Below are 22,498 nucleotides of genomic sequence, written 5' to 3'. Positions count from 1 at the left end.
CAGAGCTAGACCCTAAGCCTAATAATTAACTTATCCTTTCTGTACAACAGAACAAACCATTAATCCTAACCCTAGCAATGACTCTAGGACCTGTCACTTCATCGTAATCACTGGCATCACCCACGCTTCATCGTACTATGGAACGTCAATCTCGAATGTGCTCTCACATCAGAGACAAACTCTAAATATTTCCACAATCCTAATCTTCCTGTACACCTTACAGAGCACAATAAACTTACACTATCCCTCGCCACTGAACCTGAACCGACACCATCAGGTTCCACGTCTGTCTTGCCGCACCATAAACCTGAATCTCAATGTGGCCATCGCCCTCACATCAGGGTCAGATGCGAATTCTACATGTAACTCCAGATTCCTGTAAATCTTACTGAACATCTTACCCTAACCCTAGCCCCAAGCCCTGGGCTAGATACTTCACATTCAACATTTATGTCAACCATGACACATCTTAACCCAGAGCCTCAACCTCACACTCGCCCTCACATCTGAAGTGAACACTAATTCTCCTGGTAACCGTCTCATCCATATAGATTTTCTCTTACAGAAAACCCTAACCCTGGCCCAGGCCCCTTTCACTGAACCGCCACCATCAGCATTGGCGTCTGTCAATCCTCCCCATAATCCTGAAGCTCATTCTGGCCATTGCCCTCATATCACAGTCGGATCAGAACTCTAACTGTCACTCAATCTTGCGCATGCTCCTTACCTTACAACTAATGCTAACCCTAGCCCAGGTGCCAGGATCTGACACATCACCTTCATCATTGATGTCACCCACACTTCACCTTAGACCTGAAACTTATTCTTGCACTCGCTCTCACATCAGAGCTGGATCTGAACTCTAACTGTAACCCTATCTCATGCGTACTCCTTATCGAACACCTAACCCTAACCCTAGTCACGACCCATGAACCATATGTTTCACTATCACCATTGATATCAACTTTGACTCCCTTAATACTGTGACTGGAACTCACACTCGCTCTCCCATCACAATTGCACCCTAATTCTGTCAATGATCATATTTTCAGCATAGACGTTTCCTTACAGAAAACCCTAACCCTAGCCCAGGTCCCTTACCCTGAACGCTCAATGTAAGCATTGATGTTACCGATGCCACACCATAATGATGAAGACCAATCTGGCCTTCGCCCTCACATCAGAGTAGGATCCTAAATCTAACCATAACCCCATCCACCGCACATCTTTTAATGATTACCTAACCCGAACCCTACCACACACCTGTGGCCTGACCCTCCACAATCACCATGGATGTCACCCTTGTCTCACTGTAATCCTCCAACTGAATTGGACAGTCGCCCTAACATTATAGAAGGCCTCTCATTCTAAACATAACAATCCCCTGCCTCTACAGCTTTCGAAAAACTTAACCCTAACCCTAGCTCTGCCTCCGGGTTTTGACACCTCTCCTTGACCATTGACGTCAACCATGCCTCACCATAAACCTGATCCACTCTCTTGCGCTCCCCATCCCATCAGACCAAGAACCTAACTCTTTCCATAATGCGAATGTCTTCGTATACCAGAGAGAACACAAATATTTAACCCTAAAACTGATGCCTGGTCTAAAACACAGCGTCAGAATCGGAGTCACCCAGGGCTCTCTGCAACACTAAACCGCAATTTCACACTCGCACTCACATCAGAGGTAGACCCTAACCCTAATAATTAACTTATCCTTTCTGTGCAACAAAACAAACCCTTAATCCTAAACCTTTCCATGACGCTTGGACCTGTCCCTTCACTGTAATCATTGTCATCACCCATGCTTTATCGTAATACGGAAACTCAATCTCGCACTTGCCCTCACATCAAAGACAAACCCTAAATCTTTCCATAACCCTATCCTTCCTGTATACCTTACAGAACACAGTAAACTTACTCTAGACCTGGCCACTTTACCTGAACCGACACAATCAGCTTCCACGTCTGTCATGCCGCACCATAAACCTGAAGCTCAATCTGGACATCGATCTCTCTTCCGGGTCAGATGTGAACTCTAAATGTAACTCCATATTCCTGTAAATCTTACTGAACACCTAACCCTTACCCTATCCCCAAGCCATGTTCTAGATACTTCACCTTCAACATCAATGTCAACTATGACACATCTTAACAATGAGCCTCAATCGCACAGTCGCCCTAACATCAAAAGTGAACCCTACTTCTCTTGTTAACTGTCTCATCTGCATAGATTTTCTCTTGCAGCAAACCCTAACCCTAGCCCAGGGCCCTTTCACTGAACCGACACCATCAGCATCGACGTCTGTCATTCCTCCCCATAATCCAGAAGCTCATTCTGCCCATTGCCCTCATATCAGAATCGGATCAGAACTCTAACTGTCACTCAGTCTTCCGCATACTCCTTACCTTACAACTAATGCTAACCCTGCCCTGGAGCCAGGATCTGACACTTCACCTTCATCATTGATGTCACCCACACTTCACCTTAAACCTGAAATTCATTCTTGCACTCGCCCTCACATCAGAGCTGGAACAGAAGTCTAACTGCAACCCTGACTCACCAGCACCCCTTATGGAACACCTAACACTAACTGTAGATCTGACCCATGAACCAGATACTTCACCTTCACCATTGACATGAAGTATGAGTCCCTTAATCCTGTGACACGATCTCACTCTTGCCCTCATATCATAATTGCACCTTAATGCTGTCCAAAACCATAGTTTCCGGATAGACCTTTCCTTACAGAAAACGCTACCCTTTGCCCAGATCCCTTTACGTGAACCCTCACCGTCAGCATTGATGTCACCGATGCCACACCATAAAGATAAAGACCAATCTGGCCTTCTCCCTCACATCAGAGTTTGATCCTATATCTAACCATAACCCCACCCACCGTATACTCTTTAATGATTACCTAAACCGAACCCTTGGACATACCTTTCGCCAGATCCTCCACCATCACCTTGGAAGTCCCCCTTGCCTCACTTTAGTCCTGCAACTCAATTGGACAGTCGCCCTAATATTAGTGAAGGACCCTGAGTCTAAATGTAACAATACCCTGCCTCTACAGCTTTCCAAAATCCAACCTTAACCGTAGACCTGGCTCATGGTCCAGACACCTCACCTTGACGTCAACTATGCCTCACCATAAACCTGATCCACCATCTTGCGCTCTCCGTCACATCAGACAGAGAACCTAACTCTATCCATAATGCTAATGTCTCTGTATACCAGAAAGAACACAAAATTTTAACCCTAAAACTGATGCCTGGACCTATACACAGAGCGTCAGCTTCGGAGACACTCAGGACTCTCCTCAGCTCTGTATCACAATTTCTCAGTCGCACTCACACCAGAGCTAGACCCTAACCCTAATAATTAAGTTATCCTTTCTGTACAGCAGGAAAAACCAGTAATCTTAAGACTAGCCATGACTCTCAGACCTGACACTTCACCATAACCATTGGCTTCACTCACAATTCATCGTAATCCTAAACCACAATCTCGCACTTGCCCTCACATCAGAGACCAACACGAAATCTTTCCATAACCCTATCCTTCCTGTACACATTACAGAACACAAGAAACTTTCTCTAGACCTGACCACTTTACCTGAACCAGCACCATCAGCTTCAATGTCTGTCATGCCACACCATAAACCTGAAACTCAGTCTGGACATCGGTCTCCCATCAGGGTCAGATGTGAACTCTAAATGTAACTCCATATTCCTGTAAATCTTACTGAACACCTAACCCTTACCCTAGCCCCAAGCCATGTTCTAAATACTTCACCTTCAACATCAATGTCAACTATGACACATCTTAACAATGAGCTTGAATCTCACACTCACCCTCATATCACAAGAGAATCCTGATTCTCTCGGTAACCACCACATCCGCATAGATTTTCTCTTACAGAAAACCCTTACCCTAACCCAGGCCCCTTTCACTGAACCGCCACCATCAGCATCGATGTCTGTCATTCCTCCCCATAAACCTGAAGCTCATTCTGGCCATTGCCCTCATATCAGAGTCGGATCAGAACTCTAGCTGTCACTCAATTTTCCGCATACTCCTTAACTTACAACTAATGGTAACCCTAGCCATGGCGCAAGGATCTGACACTTCACCTTCATCCTCGATGTCACCCACACTTCACCTTAAACCTTAAACTTATTCTTGCACACACCCTCACATCAGAGGCAGATCCGTATTCTAACTGCAACCCTGTCTCATTCATACTCCTTATCGAACACATAACCCTAACCCTAGATCTGACCCTTGAACCAGATTCTTCACCTTCACCATTGCTATCAACTATGACTCCCTTAATCCTCTGACTCGATCTCACACTCGCTCTCACATCAGAATTGTACCCTAATTCTGTCCATAACCGTATTTTCTGCATAGACCTTTCCTTACAGAAAACCCACACCCTAACCAAGGCCCCTTTCACTGAACTGCCACCATCACCATCGGAGTCTGTCATTCTTCCGCATAATCCTGAAGCTCATTCTGCCCATTGCCCTCATATCAGAGTCGGATCAGAACTCTAAATGTCACTCAATCTTCCGCATACTCCTTAACTTACAACTAATGCTAACCCTAGCCCTCATGCCAGGATCTGACACTTCACCTTCATCATTGATGTTACCCACACTTCACCTTAAACCTGATACTTATTCTTGCACTCGCCCTCACATCAGAGCCGGATCTGAAGCCTAACTCTAAACCTATCTCACCATTATTCCTTATCGAACACCTAACCCGAACCCTAAACACGACCCCTGAACCAGATACTGCACCTCCACCATTGATATCAACTATGACTCCCTTAATCCTGTTACTCGATCTCACACTCGCCCTCACATCAGAATTGCACCCTAATTCTGTCCGTAACCATATTTTCCGCATAGACTTATCCTTACAGAAAACGCTATCCCTAGTCCAGGTCCCTTAAACTGAACCCTCACTGTCAGCATTGATGTAACCGATACCACACCATAATGGTGAAGATTAATGTGGCCTGCGCCCTCACATCAGCGTAGTATTCTAAATCTAATTGTAACCCTATCCACCGCATACACTTTAATGATTAGCCAACCCTAACCCTATAACATACCTGTGGCCTGACCCTCCACGATCACCATGGATATCACACTTGTCTCAGTGTAATCCAGCAACGGAATTTTACAGTCACCCTTACATTAGAGAAGGACCCACTGTATAACCATAACAATACCCTTCCTCTACAGCTTTCCAAAAAACTTACCCTAACCCTAGCCCTGGCTCGTTGTCCTGACACCTCACCTTGACCATTGACATCAACCATACCTCACCATAAACCTGATCCACCATCTTGTGCTCCCCGTCACATCAGACCCAGAATCTAACACTTTCCATAATGCTAATGTCTCTGTATACAAGAAAGAACACAAAATTTTAACCCTAAAACTGATGCCTGGACCCATACACACAGTGTCAGCATCGGAGACCCCCAGGGCTCTCCTGTACACTGAACTGCAAATTTACACTCACACTCATATCAGAGCTAGACCCTAACCCTTATAATTAACTTATCCTTTCTGTATAACAGAACAAATCAGCAATCCTAATCCTAGCCATGACACTTTGTCCTGTCCCTTCACCATAACCGTTGGCATCACCCACGCTACACCATATCTTGAACCTCAATCTTGCACTTGCCTCACATCTGAGACAACACTAAATGTTTCCATAACTGTATCCTTCCTGTACACCTGAAAGAACACAATATCCTAATTCTAACCCTAGCCACTTTACTTGAACTGACACCATCAGAAACAACGTCTGCTGCCCGCACTATAAATCTGAAGTTCAATCTGGCCATCACCCTCACATCAGGGTGTGAAACGAATTCTAAATATAGCTCTATATTCCTGTAAATCTTACTGAACACCTAACCCTAACCCTGGAACCAAGTCCTGGACTAGATACTTCACCTTCAACATTGATCCCACCTGCGACACATGTTATCCCTGAGCCTCAATCTCACACTCGTCCTCACATCAGAAGTGAACCCTAATACTCACCATAACCATCAGATCTGTATAGATTTTCTTTTACAGAAATCCCTAATCCTAGCCCAGGTCTCTTTCACTGAAGCACCACCATAAGGATCGGCGTCTGTCATTCCTCCCCATATTTCAGAAGCTCATTCTGGCCATTGCCCTCATATCAGAGTCGGATCAGAACTCTAACTGGGACTCAATATTCCGCTTACTCCTTACGTCACAACTAATGCTAACCCTAGCCCTGGCGCCAGAATCTGACACTTCACCTTCATCATTGATGTCACCCACACCTCACCTTAAATATGAAATCAATTTGCACTCGCCCTCATATCAGAGCCAGATCTGAAGTGTAACTATAACCCTAACTCACCTGTACTCCTTATCGAACACCTAAGCCTAACCCTAGAACCGACCCATGGACCAGATACTTCACCTTCACCATTGATATCAACTATGACTCCTGTAATCGTTTGACTTGTTCTCAGACTTGGCCTCACATCAGAATTGCATCCTATTTCTGTCTATAGCCATATATTCTGCATAGACTTTTCCTTACAGAATACCCTAACCCTAGCACAGGTCCCTTAACCTGAACCCTCACCGTCAGCATTGATGTCACTGATGCCACACCATAATGATGAAGATCAATCTGGCTTTCGCACTCACATCAGAGTAGAAATCCTAAATCTAACCATAACCCCATCCACCCCATACCTTTTAACGACTACATAAACATAACCCTTGCACAGACCTGTTTCCTTAATCTCCACCATCACCATGAATATTACCCTTGCCTCACTGTAATCCTGAATCTGAATCGCACAGTCGCCCTAACATTAGAGAAGGACCCTAAGTCTAAACGTAACAATACCCTCCCTCTGCAGCTTTCCAAAATCCTAAGCCTAACCCTAGCCCTTGCTCGTGGTCCTGACACCTCACCTTGACCATTGACGACACCCATGCCTCACCATAAACCTGATCCACCATCTTGCGCTGCCCGTCACAGCAGACCCAGAAACTAACTTTTTCCATAATGCGACTGTCTCCCTAACCAGAGAGAACAGAAAATTTTCACCCTAGCACTGAGTTCTGGACCTATCCACACAACATCAGCATCGACATCTCCCAGGGCTCTCCTCAACACCGAATCGCAATTTCACACTCGCAATCACATAAGAGCTGGGCCCTATCCCTAATAATTAACTATCCTTTCTGTACAACAGAGCAAACCAGTAATCCTAACCCTAGCCTTGACTGTTGGACTTGACGCTTCACTTTAACCATTGGCATCACAAAAGCTACACTGTAATTCTAAACCTCAATCTCACACATGCCCTTACATCAGAGAAAAAACCTAAATCTTTAAATATCCCTATCCTTCCTGTACACCTTACAAACACAATACCCTAACTCTAGCCCTGGCCACTTACTGGAACCGACACCATTAGATTCAATGTCTGTCATGCCGCACCATAAACCTGAAGATCAATCTGCTCATTGCCCTCACTTCAGGGTCAGATGTAAACTCTAAATATAACTCTATATTCCTGTAAATCACACTGAACTCCTAACCTTAACCCTAGCCCCGAACTTTGGAGTAGATACTTAACCTTCAACATTGATGTCAACTACAACACAGTGAGCCTCAATCTCACATTCGCCCTCATAACAGAGGTGAACCCTAATTCTCTCTGTAACCGTCTTATCTGCATAGATTTTCTCTTACAGAAAACCCTAATCATAACACAGGCCCCTTTCACTTAAGCGCCACCATCAGCATCGATGTCTGTCATTCCTTCCGATAATCCTGAAGCTCATTCTGGTAATTGCCCTCATATCAGAGTTGGATCAGAACTTTAACTGTCACTCAATATCACCCATACTCCTTACCTTACAACTAATGCTAACCCTAGCCCTGTCTCCAGGATCTGACACTTCGCCTTACATCATTGAGGTCACCCACCCTACAACTTAAGCCTGAAAATCAATCTTGAACTCACCCTCACATCAGAGCCGGCTCTGAAGTCTAACTATAAACCTATCTCACCCGTACTCCTTATCAAACACCTAATCCTAATCCTAGACCCGACACATGAACCAGATACTTCACCTTCACCATTGATATCAACTATAACTCCCTTAATCCTGTGACTTGATCTCACACTCGCCCTCACATCGGAATTGCACCCCAGTTATGTCTGTAGCCGTATCTTCTGCATAGATATTTCCTTACAGAAAACCCTAACCCTAGCCTGGGTCCCTTAACCTGAACCCTCACTGGCAGCATTGATGTCACCGATGCCATACCATAATGATGAAGATCAATCTGGCCTTCGCCCTCACATCAGAGTAGGATCCTAAATCTAACCATAACCCCATCCACCAAATACCTATTAATGATTACATAACCATAACCCTAGCACAGACCTGTTTCCTGACCCTCCACCATCACCTTGAATATCACCCTTGCCTCACTGTAATCCTGAAACTGAACTGCACAGTCGCCCTAACATTAGAGAAGGACCCTCAGTCTAAATGTAGCAATACCCTCCCTCTACAGCTTTCCAAAAATGTAACCCTAAACCTAGCCCTTGCTCGTGGTACTGACACCCCACATTGACCATTGACGTCACACATGCCTCACCATAGACCTGATCCACCATCTTGTGCTCCCCGTCACAGCAGACCCCGAACCTAATTCTTTGCATAATGCGATCATCTCCCTAAACCAGATAGAACAAAAATTTCACCCTAGCACTGAGTCCTGGACCTATGCATACAACATCAGCATTGACATCACCCAGGACTCTCCTCAACACCGAATTGCAAATTCACACTCGCACTCACATCAGAGCTGGGCCCTAATCCTAATAATTAACTTATCCTTTCTGTACAACGGAACGAACCAGTAATCCTCATGCTAGCCATGACTCTTGGACCTGTCTCTTCACCATAACCATTAGTATCAGCCATGCTACACCGTAATCCTGAACCTCAATATCGCACTTGCGCTCACATCAGAGACAAACCTTAAATCTTTCCATAACCCTATCCTTTCTGTACACCTTACAGAACACAATAAACTAACTCTAGTCCTGGCCACTTTAACTGAACCGACACCATCAGCATTGAAGTCTGTCATTCCTCCCCATAATCCTAAAGCTCTTTCTGGCCATTGCCCTCATATCAGAGTCGGATCACAACTCTGTCACTCAATCTTCCCCATACTCCTTACCTTACAACTAATGCTAACCCTAGCTGTGGCACCACGAACTGACACTTCACCTTCATCATTGATGTCACCAACACTTCACCTTAAACCTGAAACGCAATCTTGCACTCTCCCTCTCATCAGAGCCGGATCTGATGTGTAACTGTAACCCTATCTCACCCGTACTCCTTATAGAACACCTAAACCTAACCCGAGACCCATCCCATTGACCAGATACTTCACCTTCACCATTGATATCAACTATGATTCCCTTAATCCTGTGACTCGATCGCACACTTGCCCTTACATAAGAATTGCACCCTACTTCTGTCTATAACCATATATTCTTCATAGACTTTGCCTTACAGAAAACCCTAAGCATAGCCCAGGTCCCTTAACCTGAACCCTCAGCTTCAGCATTGATGTCACTGATGCCACACCATAATGATGACGATAAACCTGGCCTTTGCCCTCACATCAGAGTAGGATCCTGAATCTAACCATAACCTCATCCACCACATACCCTTTAACGATTACATAACCGAACCCTTGCACAGACCTGTTGCCTGAGCCTTCAACATCACCATGAATATCGCCCTTGCCTCGCTGTAATCCTGAAACTGAATAGCACAATTGCCCTAACATTAAAAAAGGACCCTAAATATAAACGTTACAATACTCTCCCTCTACAGCTTTCCAAAACCTATCCCTAACCCTAGCCCTGGTTCGTGGTCCTGACACCTCACCTTGAACATTGACATCACTAATGCCTCACTATAAACCTGATCCACCATCTTGTGTTCCCCATCACATCAGACCCAGAACCTAACCCTTTCGATAATGTGAATGTCTCCGTAAACCAGAGAGAACACAAAATTTCCAACCCAGTTCTGAGTCCCGGACCTATCCACACAACATCAGCATCGACATCTCCCAGGGCTCTCCTCAACACTGAATCACAATTTCACACTCACACTCACATCAGAGCTGGACTTTAACCCTAGTCATTAACTTATCCTTTCTGTACAACAGAACGAACCAGTAATCCTTACCCTAGCCATGAGTCTTGGCCTGGTTCCTTCACTGTATCCATTGGCATCACCCACGCTTCACTGTAATCCTGAACATCAATCTCGCACTTTCCCTCACATCAGAGACAAACCCTAAATCTTTCCATAAACCTATCCTACCTGTACACTATACAGAGCACATAAACCTGACGATCACACTCACCCTCATCCTCACATCAGAGCCAGACCTTTATGGTAAACAAAGCGCTATCCTTCCCGTACAGATTACCAAACGCTTAACCCTATCAGTAGCCCATGGACTAGCACCAGACCCCAAACATCTCTTTATTTTTGCACAAGCAAATGCTTAACCTGAGCCAAAACTCACACTCATACTCACACCACAGCAGGAAGCAAACCCTAAACGAATCCCTGTCAGCTCCAAAATCGTTCCCAAACACCGAACCAAAACCATAGCCCTGACTCTTGGAACCCTACAATGAATAATAACGTCACCCTTGTCTCACTGTAACACTGTAATTCAATCACACTGACACCCTCATATCATAATAGAATCCTAAATGCAACGATAACACTTTCCTAGACTTACACCTTTTCAAACTCCTAAATTTAACACTAGACCTGGATGTGGATCTCAAACCTCATGTTAAACTTCAACATCAGCCACAGCTTATCATAAACCAGTCTCTCAATATCGCCCTCTCTGTCACATCAGGGCCACATCCTCACTGTTACTGTTTTGCAAAATGGCCCATACCCATTATCAAACACTTTAACTCTAGCAGTGTCCCATACTCTGGACTCCTCACCTTCATTTTAATATCGGCCCACCAAATCTTAACCTGCGGCCAAATCTCACACTCACCCACACATCACAGCCATACCCTAACTTACCCAAAATGGTATCGGCCCCTTAAACCTATGCAAACCCCGAACCCTAACAATAGCCCTGTCACTTAGAGCAGACCCTAACATGGATATCGACATCATCCATGTCTCAGTGTAACACAGTAGTTCAATATCACTGTAGCCCTCACATCAGACCCGAATCTGAGATGTAACCATAAAGCTATACTGGCTGTACAACTTAACAAACACTTAACTCTAAACCTAATGCTCACCCATGGACCTGAAACATTATGGACAATATAGACATCACCTACAGCTCACCGTAAACCTGTCGCTCAATGTCGCACTCATCCTCACATCAGAGCCGGATGCTGAGTGTAAATATTATGCTATTGTTTCAGTACATATTAATGAACGCTTAACCCTAACACTAGCTTTCGCCATAGCACTGGACCCTCCACATCATTTTAGTTTCAGACTCACCTAGTCCTTATACTGAGTGAAAATCTAGAATTCACACTCACATCAGAGCCAGACCCTAACTCTAAACAAAACACTATAAACATCATATACTTTCCCAAACACCGAACCCTATCCCCAGCCAGGAATTTTGTAACAGACCAGTACCATGAATATCGATATCACTGATGTCTCACTGTAATACTGTAATACAAACTCACTGTCATACTCACACCAGAGAAGAATCCCATATGTAACCATAACCCTATCCTCACTATACAACTTACTGAATACGTAAACCCTATCCCTAGGACTGTACCATGCGTCTGACAGTACAAGGTCAACATTAACAACATACACAGCTCACCATAAACCTGTCAATCATACTCACACTAATCCTCACATAGGAGCCAGATTCTTATTTTAAACTAAGCTCTATCCTGCACATACACATTACTGAACATGTAACCCTAACACTAGCCCTGGCACTAGAAAGAGATTCATCACATCATTTTATTTTCGGCCCCACCAAATGCTTAACTTTAGCCAAAATCTTGCACTCACACTCACATCACAGCCAGACCCTAACTCTACCCAAAACCGTGTTAGCCCCATAAATATACACAAACACCAAACACTAATCCTTGGCCTGACACTTACAACAGATCCTACCATGGACATCGACGTCACCCATGTCTCAGTGTAACCCTGTAGTTCAGTCTCGATGTCGCCATCACATCAGGCATGAATGCGAAATGCAATCATAACCGAATACAGGCCGTACAACTTAGCGAACACCGAACCCTAACCCTAGCTCTCGACCATGGTCCTGACCCCTCATGGTCAACATTGACATCACTCGTAGCTCACCATAAACCTGTCGATCAAACTCACTCTCATCCTCACATTGGAGACGGATCCTTATGGTTAACGTAGCGCTATCCTTCCTGTACACATTACCGAATGCTTAAACATATCCGTAGCCCATGGACTAGCACCAGACCCCTCACATCACTTAATTTTTGCCAAGCAAATGCTAAACCTGAGCCACAACTCGCACTCACCCTCAAATCACCATAGGATGCAAACTCTAAACGAATCCCTACCAGCTCCATAATCCTTCCCAAACGACAAAAACTAACCATAGATCTGACTCTTGTACATGACCCTACAATGTATAATGACGTCACCCTTCTCTGACTGTAATACTGTAATTCAATTACACTCTCACCCTCATATGAGAATAGAATCCTAAATGCAACAATAACACTTTCCTAGCCTTACACCTTTTTGAACTCCTAAATTTAACACTAGAAATGGCCTGTGGACCTCAAACCTCATGATAAACTTTAATATCAGCCAAAGCTTATCATAAACCAGTCTCTCAATATCACCTTCTCCCTCACATCAGGGCCACATCCTCCCTGTTACTGTATTGCTAGATGGCCCGTACCCATTATCGAACACAACCCTAACTCTAGCACTGTCCCATGCTCTGGACTCCTCACCTTCATTTTAATATCAGCCCACCAAATCTTAACCTGGGGCAAAATCTCGCACTCACCCTCACATCACAGCCATACCCTAACTCTACCAAATGTGGGATCGGCCCCGTAAACCTATGCAAACACCGAACACTGACCCTAGCCCTGACAAATTGAGAGGACCCTATCATGGAAATCAACATCACCCATGCCTCACTGTAACACGGTAGTTCAATATCACTGTTGCCCTCACATCATAGCCGAATCTGAGATGTGACAATAACCCTATACTGGCCGTAAAACTTAACAACATTTAACCCTAAATGTGACTCTCGCCCGTGAACCTGAAACCTTATGGACAACATAGACATCACCTACAGCTCACCATAAACGTGTCGCTCAATGTCGATCTCATCCTCACATCAGAGCCAGATCCTGAGTATAAATATTGCGCTATTGCACTCGTACATATTTATGAACACTTAACCCTAAGCCTACCTATTGCCATAGTACCTGACCCTTCACATCATTTTATTTTCAGACTCACCTAGTCCTTATACTAAGAGAAAATCTCATATTCCCCCTCACATCAGAATCAGACCCTAACTCTGAACAAAGCACTATTAGCATCATATACGGTCCCAAAGACCAAAACCTAACCCCATCCTGGAACATTGGTACAGACCATTAACATGAATATCAATATCACTGTTGTCTCACTGTAACAATGCTACTCAATCTCACAGTCGAACTCACATCAGAGCCGAATCACTGTACAACATACCGAATCCCTAACCCTTTCCCTAGGACTGTACCATGCATCTGACACTACATGGTCAACATTGACAACATCCAGAGCTCACCATAAACCTGTCAATCATACTCACATGCATCCTCACATAAGAGCCAGATTCTTATTATAAACGTAGTGCTATCCTGCCTGTACACATTACTGAACACTTAACCCTAGCCCTAGCCCGGGCACTAGCAAGAGAGAAATCACATCATTTTATTTTTGGCCCCACCAAATGCTTAACCTGAGCCAAAATCTTGCACTCACACTCACATCACAGCCAGACCCTAACTCTACCCAAAAGCATGTTACCCCATTAGTCTACCCAATCACTGAGCCCTAACCCTTGGCCTGACACAACAGATCCTACCATGGATATCGACATCACCCATGTCTCACTGTAACCCTGTAGTTCAGTCTCGCTGTCGCCTTCACATAAGAACCAAATGTGAAATGAAATCATAACTGAATACAGGCCGTACAACTTAGCGAACACCGAACCCTAACTCTAGCTCTCGCCCATGGACCTGACACCTAATTGGTCAACATTGACCTCACCCACAGCTCACCATGAACGTGTAGATCAAACTCACCCTCATCCTCACATCAGAGCCAGATCCTTAAGGTAAACATAGTGCTATCCTTCCCACATACATTACTGAACGCTTAACCCTATCCGTAGCCCATGGACTAGCACCAGACCCCTCACATCACTTTATTTTTGCACAAGCAAATGTTTAACCTGAGCCAAAACTCGCACTCACCCTCACATCACAGCAGGATTCAAACTCTAAATCAATCCCTTTCAGCTCTGAAATCCTTCCCAAACACCGAACCCTAACCATAGCCCTGACTCTTGGAAATGACCATACAATGAATAATGACATCACCCTTGTCTCACTGTAACACTATAATTCAATCACACTGTCACCCTCATATCATAATAGAATCCTAAATACAACCATAAGCCCTTCCAACCCTTACACCTTTTCGAACTCCTAAATTTAACACTAGACCTGGCCTTTGTACCTCAATCCTCACGAAAAACATCAACATCAGCCACAGCTTATTATAAACCAGTCTCCCAATATCACCCTATCCCTCACATCAGAGCCACATCCTCCCTGTTACTGTATTCCTAGATGGCCTCTACCCATTATCGAAAACTTAACCCTAAGGCTAGCAATGACTCATGCTCTTGACTCCTCACATTCATTTTAATATCAGCACACCAAACCTTAACCTGAGGCAAAATCTCGCACTCACCCTCACATCACAGCCATATCCTAACTCTATCCAATATGGGATTGGCCCTGTAAACCTACGCAAACACCAAATCCTAACCCTAGCCCTGTCACTTAGAGCAGACCCTAACATGGATATCGACATCACCCATGTGTCACTGTAACATGGTAGTTCAAGATCGCTGTTGTCCTCACATCAGACACAAATCTGAGATATAACCATATCCCTATACTGGCCCTACAACTTAACATTCACTTTTCCCAAAACCTAACTCTCGCCCGTGGACCTGAAATCTTGTGGACAACAATGACATCACCTACAGCTCAGCATAAACCTGTCGCTGAATGTTGCACTCATTCACACATCAGAGCTAGATCCTGAGTGTAAATATTGCGCTATTGTGCCTGTATATGTTAATGAACACTTAACCCTAATCCTAGCTCTTGCTATAGGACCAGACACTTCACATCATTTTATTTTCAGGCTCACCTAGTCCTTATAATGAGAGAAAATGTCGTATTCACCCTCGAATCAGAGACAGACCTTAACTATAAACAAAACACTATTAGCATCATATACCTTCCCAATAACCGAACCCTATCCTCAGCCCAGACTTTTGTAACAGACCAGTACCATGAATATAGATATCACTGATGTCTCACTGTAACACTGTAATTCAATCTCCCTGTCGAACACACATCAGAGCCGAGTCCCCTATGTAACTGTAACCCTATCCTGCCTGTACAAGGTACCGAATCCCTAACCCTTTCCCTAGGACTGTACCATGTGTCTGACACTATATGGTTAACATTGACAACATCCACAGCTCACCATAAACCTGCCAATTATACTCACACTCATCCTCACGTAAGAGCCAGATTCTTATTATAAACGTAGCACTATCCAGCCCATACACATTACCAAACACTTAACCCTAACCCTAGCCCTGGCACTAGCAAGAGACCCATCACATCATTTTATTTTCGGCCCCACCAAATGCTTAACCTGAGCCAAAATCTTGCACAGACACTCACATCACACCCAGACCCTAACTCTACCCAAAACGGTATTAGGCCCATAAATCTACCCAAACACCGAACACTAACACATGGCCTGCCACTGAGAAAAGACCCTACCATGGATATTGATGTCACCCATGTCTCACTGTAACACTGAACATCAGTCTCCCTGTCGCCCTCATATCAGACCCGAATGCGAAATGTAATCATAACCGAATACATGCTGTACTACTTAGCAAACACCAAACCAAACCCTAGCTCTCACCCATGGACCTCACACCTCATGGTCACCATTGACATCACCCACAGCTCATCATAAACCTGTCGATCAAACTCACCCTCATCCTCACATCAGAGCCAGATCCTTATGGTAAATGTAGTGCTTTCCTTCCTGTACATATTATCAAATGCTTAACCCTATCCATACCCCATTGACTAGCACCAGACCCCTCACTTCACTTTATTTATGCCCAACCAAATGCTTAACCAGAGCCACAACTCACAGTCACTGTCACATCACAGCAGGATTCAAACTCTAAATGAATCCCTATCAGCTCTGAAATCCTTCCCAAACACCAAAGCCTAACCATAGCCCTGACTTTTTGAAATGACCCTACAATGAAGAATGACGTCACCATTGTCTCACTGTAACACTGTAATTCAATCACACTGTCACCCTCATATCAGAATAGAATCCTAAATCCAACGATATCCCTTTCCTAGCCTTTTACATTATCGAACTCCTAAATTTAACACTAGAGCTGGCCTGTGGACCTCAAACCTCATGATAAACTTTAACATCAGCCACAGCTTATCATAAGCCAGTCTCTCAATTTCGCTCTCTCCCTCACATCAGGGCCACATCCTCACTGTTACTGTATTGCGAGATGGCCCATACCCATTATCAAACACTTAACCCTGACCCTAGCACTGTCCCATGCTCTGGACTCCTCACCTTCACTTTAATATCAGCCCACCAAATCTTAACCTGAGGCAAAATGTCGCACTCACACTCACATCACATCCAGACCCTAACTCTACCCAAAATGGTATCGGCCCTGTACACCTATGCAAGCAGCATACTCTAACCTTAGCCCTGTCACTTAGAGCAGACCCTAATATGGGTATCGACATCACCCATGTAACCCATGTAACACGGTAGTTCAATATCACTGTTGCCCTCACATCAGAACAGATTCTGAGATGTAACCATAACCCTATACTGGCCGTACAAGTTAACAAACACTTAACACTTAACCTAACTCTTGCCCGTGGACATGAAACCTTATGGACAACATAGACATCACCTACAGCTCACTGTAAACCTGTCGCTCAATGTCACACTCATCCTCACATCAGAGCCGGTTCCTGAGTGTAAATACTGCACTATTGTGCCCGTACATATTAATGAACAATTAACCCTAACCATAGCTCTTGCCATAGCAACGGACCCTTCACAACCTTTTAGTTTCAGACTCACCTAGTCCTTATACTGAGTGAAAATCTCGTATATCCGCTCACAGCAGAGCCAGACCCTAACTCTAAACAAAACACTATTAGCATCATATACCTTCCCAAACACCGAACCCTATCCCCAGCCCGGACTTTTGTAACAGACCGGTACCATGAATATCGATATCACTGATGTCTCACTGTAACACTGTAATTCAATCTCCATGTTGAACACACATCAGAGCCGAATCCCATATGTAACCGTAAACCTATCCTGCCTGTACAACTTACCGAATCCCTACCCCTACCCCTAGGAGTGTACCATGCATCTGATACTACATGGTCAACACTGACAACATCCACAGCTCACCGTAAACCTGTCAATCATACTCACACTCATCCTCATATAAGAGCCAGATTCTTATTATAAATGCAGCACTAGCCTGCCCCTACAGATTACTGAACACTTAAACCTAACATTAGCCCTGGCACTAGAAAGAGACCCATCACATCATTTTATTTCGGCTCCACCAAATGATTAACCTGAGTCAAAATCTTGCTCTTACACATCACAGCCAGAACCTAACTCTACCCAAAATCGTGTAAGCACCATAAATCTACCCAAACACTGAACCCTATACCTTGGACTGACACAAAAGATGCTACCATGGATATGTACATCATGCATGTCTCACTGTAACCCTGTAGTTCAGTTTTGCTGTCACCCTCACATCAGACCCAAAAGCGAAATGTAATCATAACTGAATACAGGCCATACAACTTAGCGAACACTGAACCCTAACCCCAGCCCTTGCCCATGTACCTGACTTCCATGGTCAAGTTTGACATCACCCACAGCTCACCATAAACCTTTTGATCAAACTCACACTCATCCTCACATGAGAGACAGATCCTTAAGGTAAACGTAGCTCTATCCTTCCTGTACACATTACTGAACGCTTAACCCTATCTGTAGCCCATGAACTTGCACCAGAACCCTCACATCACTTTATTTTTGCCCAAGAGATGCTTAACCTCATCCACAACTCGCACTCACACTCACATCACCACAGGATACAAACTCTAAACGAATCTCTATCAGCTCCGTAACCCTTCCAAACACTGAACCCTAACCATAGCCCTGAATCTTGGAAATGACCATACAATGAATAATGACATCACCCTTGTCTCACTGTAACACTGTAATTCAATCACACTGTCACCCTCATATTATAATAGAATCCTAAATGGCATGATATCCCTTTCCGTGCATTACACCTTTTCGAACTCCTAAATTTAACACTAGAGCTGGCCTGTGGACCTCAAACCTCATGATAAACTTCAACTTCAGCCAGAGCTTATCATAAGCCAGTCTCTCAATTTCGCCCTCTCCCTCACATCAGGGCCACATCCTCACTGTTACTGTATTCAGAGATGGCCTGTACCCATTATCGAACACTTAACCCTAAACTTAGCACTGTCCCATGCTCTGGACTCCTCACCTTCATTTTAATATCAGCCCACCAAATCTTAACCTGGGGCAAAATCTCGCACTCGCCCACACATCACAGCCAGACCCTAAGTCTACCCAAAATGGTATCAGCCCTGTAAACCAACGCAAACACCGAACCCTAACCCTACCCCTGTCATTTAGAGCAGACCCTAACATGGATATCGACATCACCCATGTCTCATTGTAACACGGAAGTTCAATATCGCTGTTGCCCTCACATCAGAACTGATTCTGAGATGTAACCATAACCCTACACTGGCCCTTCAACTTAACAAACACTTAACACTAAACATAACTCTCGCCTGTGGACCTGAAACCTTATGGACAACATAGACATCACCAGAGTTCACCATAAAACTGTCGCTCAATGTCACACTCATCCTCACATCAGAGCCGGATCCTGAGTTTAAATGCTACACTATTTGCACGTACATATTAATGAACAATTAACCCTAACCCTAGCTCTTGCCATAGCACTGGACCCTTCACATCATTTATTTTCAGACTCAACCAGTCATTATACTAAGAGAAAATCTCATATTCAGCCTCGCAACAGAGCCAGACGCTAACTGTAAATGAACACTATTAGCATCATAAACCTTCCCAAACACTGAACACTATCCCCAGCCCGAACTTTTGTAAGAGACCCGTACCATGAATATCGATATCACTGATGTCTCACTGTAACCGTGTATTTCAATCTCATTGACGAACTCACATCAGAGCCGAATCCCATATGTAACCGTAACCCTATTCTTCCTGTACAACCCACCGAATCCCTAACCCAATCCCTAGGACTGTACCATGCGTCTGACACTACGTGGTCAACACTGACAACATCCACAGCTCACCGTAAACATGTTGAACATACTCACACTCATCCTCACATAAGAGCCAGATTCTTATTATAAACGTGTCGCTCTACTGCCCATACACATTACCAAACACTTAACCCTAACATTAGCCCTGACACTAGCAAGAGACCCATCCCATCATTTTACAACGGCCGCAACAAATGCGTAAACTGAGCCAAAATCTTGCACTCACGCATCACAGCCATACCCTAACTCTACCCAAAACCATGTTAGCCCCATAAATCTACCCAAACACTGAACCCTAACCCTTGGCCTGACACTTAGAACAGAACCTACCATGGATATCGACGTCACCCATGTCTCACTGTAACCCTGCAGTTCAGTCTCGCTGTCACCCTCACATCAGACCTGAATGGGAAATGTAATCATAACTGAATACAGGCCGTACAACTTAGTGAACATCGAACCCTAACCATAGATCTCGCCCATGTACCTGACCCCTCATGGTCAACATTGACATCACCACAGCTCACCATAAACCTTTTGATCAAACTCACCCTCATCCTCACATGAGAGACAGATCCCTATGGTAAACGTAGCGCTATCCTTCCTGTATACATTACCGAATGCTTAACCCTATCTGTACCCCATGGACTAGCACCAGAACCCTCACATCACTTTATTTTTCCCAAGCAAATGATTGACCTAATCCACATCTCGCACTCACACTCACATCACCGCAGGATACACACTCCAAACGAATCCCTATATGCTCCATAATCCTTCCCAAACACCGAACCCAAACCATAGCCCTGACTCTTTGAAATGACCCTACAATGAAGAATGACATAACCCTTGTCTCACTGTAACACTGTAATTCAATCACACTGTCACCCTCATATCATAATAGAATCCTAAATGCAATGATAACCCTTTCCAAGCCTTACACCTTTTCGAACTACTAAAGTCAACACAAGACCTGGCCTGTGGACCTCAAACCTCATGATAAACTTCAACATTAGCCACAGCTTATCATAAACCTGTCTCTCAATTTCACCCTCCCCCCCACATCAGTGTCACATCCTCACTGTTACTGTATTGCAAGATGGCCCATACCCATTATCAAACACTTAACCCTAACCCTAACACTGTCCCATGCTCTGGACTCCTCACCTTCATTTTAATATCAGCCCAACAAATCTTAACCTGAGGCAGAATCTTGTACTCACCCTCGCATCACAGCCAGACCCTAACTCTACCCAAAACGGTACCGGCACCGTAAACCTATGCAAACACTGAAAACTAACCTCGTCCTGTAACTTAGAGCAGACCCTAACATGGATATCGACATCACCCATGACTCACTGTATCACGGTAGTTTAATATCACTGTTGCCCTCAAATCAGACCTGAATCTGACATGTAACCATGATCCTATACTTGTGTACAACTTACCAAACAGTTAACCCTAAACCTATCTCTCGCCCGTGGACCTGAAACCTTATGGAGAACATAGACATCACATAAAGCTTACCGTAAACCTGTCACTCAGTGTCGCACTCATCCTCACATCAGAGCCGGCATATGAGTGTAAATATTGTGCTATTGTGCCTGTACATATTAATGAACACTTTACCCTAACTCCAGCTCTTGCCATAGCACTGGACCCTTAATATCATTTTATATTCAGACTCAACTTGTCCTTATGTGGAGAGAAAAACTCGTATTCCCCCTCGCATCAGAGCCAGAACCTAAATCTAAACAAAGCACTATTAGCATCATATACCTACCCAAACACCAAACCCTAACCCCAGCTCTGACATTTGAAACAGACCAGTACCATGAATATCAATATTAGTGATGTCTCACTGGTACACTGTAATTCAGTCTCACTTTCGAACTCACATCAGAGCCAAATCCCATATGTAACCGTAATCCTATACTGCCTGTACAACTTACTGAATCCCTAACCCTATCCCTAGGACTGTACCATGCGTCTGACACTACATGGTCAACATTAACAACATTCGCAGCTCACAGTAAACCTGTCAATCATACTCACACTCATCCTCACATAAGATCCAGATTCTTATTATAAACAGCGCTATGCTGCCCATACAAATTACTGAACACTTATCCCTAAATCTATCCCTGGCACTAGCAAGAGACCCATCCCATCATTTTATTTTCGGCCCTACCAAATGCTTAACCTGAGCCAAAAGCTTGCACTCACACTCACATGACAGCCAGACCCTAACACTACCCAAAACCATATAAGCCCCGTAAATCGACCCAAACACCAAAACCTAACCCTTGGCCTGCCAATTACAACAGGTCCTACCATGGATATCGACATCACCCATGTCTCACTGTAACCCTGTAGTTCAGTCTCGCTGTCGCTCTCACATCAGACCCGAATGAAAACGTAATCATAACTGAATACAGGCCGTACAACATAGTGAACACCGAACCCTAACACTAGCTCTCGCCCATGGACCTGACACTTCATTGTCAACATTGACATCATCCACAGCTCACCATAAACCTGTTGAGCAAACTCACCCT

Source organism: Manis javanica, chromosome 14, assembly GCF_040802235.1.
Source record: "Manis javanica isolate MJ-LG chromosome 14, MJ_LKY, whole genome shotgun sequence".
NCBI classification, from domain to species: Eukaryota; Metazoa; Chordata; class Mammalia; order Pholidota; family Manidae; genus Manis; species Manis javanica.
The sequence above is the reverse complement of the archived record's forward strand: the minus strand, read 5'-3'. Positions refer to the sequence as shown.